We start from the raw sequence: 5,969 nt of genomic DNA, 5'->3' as shown, positions 1-5,969 counted from the left end.
TAAATGACATTTTATATCGAGAGAATTTTGAGATTTAGTGTACTAATTGAATATCTCTTTTAAGTGAAATGTATTTGACAATTATAAAATCGAAAATCAACCTATTGTGAACCTACTGTGAACCTATATTAACTGAACTACTTTAATTCAATTTTTAACCAAATTTGTCTTGCTGCTTTTTATAATCTTAAATGACATTTTATATAGAGAAAATTTTGAGATTTAGTGTAATATAGATTGAATATTTCTTTTAAGTGAAATGTAATTGATAGTCTATAAAATCGAAAATCAACCTGAAGTGAACTTGATATGAACTTATATCAACTGAACTATTTTAATTTTTTTTTTATAAAATTTATTTTACTGCTCTTACAATTTTAACTGAAATTTTATATAGATAAAATTTTGAAATTTAGTGTAATATACAAATTGAATATCTCATTTAAGTGAAATGTATTTGACAGACTGTAAAACCAAAAATCAACCTGATGTGAACCTTATATGAACCTATATCAACTGAACTACTTCATTTTAATTCAATTATCAATGTGTATGTTGAATGATAGTTAAGAAATAGAGTAGTAGAGAAAATGTATAGCAGTGTTCTGTTTTCAAATAAAAGGAAAAGCATATGAAAATATAACCATTTATCTTGCTATCTTATAGTTTTGTTGGTGTTATGTTTTAATTAGAGTGTATAAAAAATCGAATTACTAAATTTATTAATGTCTCCATTTAATTATTATTTTTTGTATGTAAGTTTTGTATAAATTCAAAGTGAACTTAATATCTAACTCAATGTAAGTGTAGCATAAAACACTAATTCAAATTACCAAATAAATTATGATATACATAATATAAATAAAGAAAAACAAATTAAAAAATAATATAAATTTTTAAAGTTTTTCCGTAGTGGTCGGTGTAAACTTAATATAAATTCGATATGAACCTAATGTGAACTCAATGTAAACTTAATATCAACTCAATATAAACTAATCTAAAAAAATTCTTAATAAACTGATTATAAATCTAAAATTAACTTACTATAATTAAATTAATTTATTAAAATTTACACTATTAAAAATAAATTTATAAAGTGACAAATAAACTAATAGTAAATTGAAATTAATTTTTTTAAAATTTTCTGTAGTGGTCGGTATAAACCTAATATAAACTCAAGATGAACCTAATAGATATTTAATATAAACTCAATGTAAAGTAATTATAAATCTAAAATTAACTTACTATAATCAAATTAATTTAATTAAAATTTATGTCGTTAAAAATAAATTTATAAAGTGACAAATAAACCAATAATAAATTAGAAGTATTTTTTTTAATTTTCCATAGTGATCGGTATAAATTTAATATAAACTCAATATGAACCTAATATAAATTCAATGTAATTAATATCAATTTATTGTAAACTAATCTGAAATAACCTGATTATAAATCTAAAATTAACTTACTATAGTAAATTTAATTTATAAAAATTTACACTATTCAAAATAAATTTATAATGTGACAAAAACTATTGAGGATTTTATCGAATGTAAATTAAATTATAAACTTAAAGTATATGTGTAGACATACATTAAAAATAAAATTATTAATTTCAGCTTATCAAAGTGGATTAATCTTAATCAACCATTCTTTTTATTATAAACCTGCCATTATGATTTTCTTTTATTTTGTGCAAATGTATATTTTGTTTTTCTTTTGTCCTCCCTTCCAGGTAATGAAACTTGATTCAGAATCCAATGATAAAGCATTTTCTATTAAGAGAATATTTTCCGGCAATTCTGCCCAACTACACAGGCAAAACTTGAATTGATTAATTTTCTTCACCTGTGTTCAACGAACAGTTACTGTCAGGAGCAAACTTAAAAATATCTTCAATTCCATTCATTTTGCAGATCTAGATTCAGCCTCACCGACATCCTCCCATCATCGCCACCGTCACCGTTATCACCTCGCCGACATCCTCTCACCAGCAACGATAGCCATCAGTATAAAAAGTGAAGAACAAGCAAAATCTAAACCATCACTGAAGCTCTAATGGCAGCTATATGATGGGGGTTGAAGATGAAGTAATTTTTGATTGTTTGTTTGGACTCTTTCCTATTTGCTTTACACGGTTTTGTGCTGAGGCTATAATTGTCTTATTTGTTCTATTTTTCAATTTGTTTTGGGGTATGAGGGAATTATGAATTTTTTTCTATTTTATTGAGAAATTATTGCAAAAATGAAAAGGCTGAGGTAAAAACATTAGAGGGGATCACTTTTGAGGGATTTGTGTAAATTACCCAAATAAAAATTAAATGTTTGAGCACGGACCTAAAAGAACAGGTCTGGGCGGACTTGAACGGGCCAGACGAGCACCCAGGTCCACGATCAGATGATTCAGGAATCAGATCTACTTCTAGCTTATTGCGTGTGTTAGGAAAATACAAAATTAAATAGATAGGAGATATATATATATATATATATATATATCTATATCTATACTATATATAAAAGCACGGATGGGGGGGGGGGACAGGCAAATTTACCGAATAATCCTTTTCAACTTAACACTAAATAAAGGTTTTATAGTCATTACCTAATTGGTTATTTAATTAATCACTATTGCAATTAAAGTCCTAATTAGAATAGGTAGCTAAATTATCTCCAATTTAGTTTTTAGTATGTAAAAAATAACTAAATTGTCTCCAAATTAGTAGGAATACCTATCTTTTAGTTTGATTTAACTATAAAATTAAATAGTATATTTGGTCAATATATTATTATTTAAATTTATTATCTTATTATTTTAAAGATATTATTAATAAAATTAAGTTAATTATTTAATTATGTTTATTATAAAACCAAAAGAAGAATAAATTCAGTATGGAAAAAAATTTAATAACCGAATATATTATATTTACTTTTACAAAAATTCTTAAATAATGTAATATTAATTATAAATAAAAAATTGATATAATTATAATAAATTTACTAATATGTACATTGACGAGTTATGTTACGAGCCACGTGCATAGCACGTAATGCGAAACTAGTATATATATATATATATATATATATATATATATATATATATATATTCATACATCATAATATGTGTTATAAATATTTATATCTCGTAACGTGACTCATCAATTTATATTTAATTATCTATTAATTATTTACTATAAAAATAAAAATAATTTAACAATTAATAGTATATTTTTTTATTACTATAACAAATTTTGGGTGATTAGTATTTATTTTAATTAATTATTATTTTTTGGAGTAATTAATAATTATTTTTTTGAGTAATTAATAATTATTTATGTAATTATAAATTATATTTAAGTATAAAATATAATTGAAATATTTATTATTTAGTATTATAAACGATTATTTTAGTTAAGTTTTTAACTATTACTTGATGTTTATATTTATATACTCCCTCCGTCTCAAATTGATAGGCAGTTTAGGACAAAAACATATCGGTATTAAGAAATTAAGTAAATTTATGCAAAGTGAGTACTTTAATAAAAATATATCACATTTGCCCTAATTAATGCGGTGTTAACTTTGTTTATTAGTGATTTTTGCTGTCTTTTAAATATAATATATTATAATTAATGAGGATAAATATATCATTTAAACATTTAAGCTATAAATTACCGTCTATAATTTGGACAAAAAAACTTAGAATAGTGCCTATTTATTTGGGACGGAGGGAGTATAATCTAAATAGAAAATATCAAATAATATTTAAAATAGTAATTTATTAGAGGTAGTTACCTTAATTAGAATTATAGATGATTAAATAATAATATATTAAAAGTAGTCAATTTTAGTTAGTACTTTAAATATTTATTTTAACATAATATTATAAATGGTATTTTTTATATAAATGACAATTTTATTAGCACATCGTGGCTGGCAAAAAAACTAATTTAATTATAATTGGATTCAAAAATAATTCAAACTTTTAGAAACATCCAAACTACAAAAGGGAAAACTTGGATGAAAAATCTTATAAAATAAAACCTCGTTTGTAATGCTATCAAAAATGAGACTAGCAATTCTGCTTGTCTTAAACTTGAAGACCCGTTTATTTTTCAATTTCCATAAAGACCAGTTAATGAAAAACCGAATCAAATTTCATAAATTCCTGTATTTTTTCTTACAGATATTAGGCCATTGACTATAGAAATGCTCTAAAGAGTAAGGTTATATCCAAATGTTATTAGTCAAGCAAACAACATGCATCCAAAAACGCCAAACGAAGCAACAATTACGTATGTAAAATATCACCCGTTGTCTCCTCCTCCATACATAACAAACAACTGTTGTTTTCTTGCAAAATAATTCCCCTCCGAATCAAAGCCGCATTTGAAGCGATTCTATCTCGCGCAAAAAGATAGTATTCTACTAGACTATTATGTTAATATACTGTTATAAGTAGTTATTTTAGTTATTACTATAATTTCAATAATTGTTATAATGATATTTAATTAATAATTATATTTTATTAGCAAAAATAATAAGTACATTCAACTAAAAGATTTAATATTTGAAACTCGATTAAAATGAGTTTATTAAATTAAGTTTTTACTGATTGAATTTTTAATTAATAAAGTACACTTAAAGTAATTTTTTGTTGAAGATATTAGTTACTAGTATCCTAATAATATTCGAATAATATTAATAATGAATTGCTATCATAGCAAATGGCCCATAGGATGAAATTGTAATTACACCATCTCATGGACACAATGATTTTTCCTTTAAGACATTAAAATAAATGGAGGAGAACTACTATATTGCGTACAAATATTAAAAAAATTAATTAACAATTTAAATCAAATTTATTATTTTTTATTTCAATAGAATTTTTTCTTTAATAATAAAAAATAATACTTTGTATTAATAAAAATTTATTTCTAACATTACTTCCTTATTAGACATCGCTAGTATTTACTTCCTTATTATCACAAGATTTTATCTCTAATTATAATTCTTTATTACAACAAAATTTATAGTTTTAATATTTACTTTCTATTATAATACTATCTCAAATAATTAAACTAATATTTTAATTTTATATATAATTAACAAATGACTATAAAATTTTAAATTACACCATCACTTAATAATAAATTATAAGGATATTCATATTAAATAGCACCACCTTTAGCGTTTTTTGCGATTTAAGCACATACTACAAAGTGTCTCAATTATTAGCCCAAACTTTCAGTTCTTTTTATTTTTTAGCCCAGGTCCCATTTCCGGCATCTAAAATCCCACGTGGCTTGCCAGCTTACTTCGTCAGCGCCATGCTAGCCTTTCCGTACGGCATCGTTCCATTAGGTCTCCCATTCCCTCTTAATAAATACAAAACGGTGCCGTTTTTTCCAAACACAATTTCCCCCAAATCTTTCCCTCTTCCTCTCATTCATTCCACCGAATTTAACTTTTTCTCTTTGAAATCCCAAAAACACCTAAATCCCTAAAACACCCAAATACCTAATCTGAAAAATTGGGGAACGAAAGTGACAAAATGGGTTTCTGAGTGTTTTAGGGCTTTCAGCGTTTTAGGGATTTCAGAGAGAAAAAGAGAAATTAGATCGACTGAATGAGGGGGAAGAGGGAAAAATTGGGGGAAATTGTGTTTGACAAAAACAGCACCGTTTTATCTATATAAAATGGTATTGTTTAGTGTTTATTAAGAGAGAATGGAAGACCTAATGGAACGACACCGTACGGGAAGGCTAGCGTGGCGCTGACGAAGTAAGCCGGCAAGCCACGTGAGATTTCAGATGCCGAAAATGGGACCTGGGCTAAAAAATAAAAAGAATGGAAAGTTTGAGCTAACAATTGAGACACTTTGTAGTATTTGCTTAAATCGCAAAAAACATAAAAAATGGTGCTATTTAATAGGAATACCCCCTAAATTATAAAGAGCTATTAGGCAA

The sequence above is a fragment of the Mercurialis annua genome, linkage group LG1-X, assembly GCF_937616625.2.
Source record: "Mercurialis annua linkage group LG1-X, ddMerAnnu1.2, whole genome shotgun sequence".
Taxonomy (NCBI): Eukaryota; Viridiplantae; Streptophyta; class Magnoliopsida; order Malpighiales; family Euphorbiaceae; genus Mercurialis; species Mercurialis annua.
Note: the sequence above shows the minus strand (reverse complement) of the source record.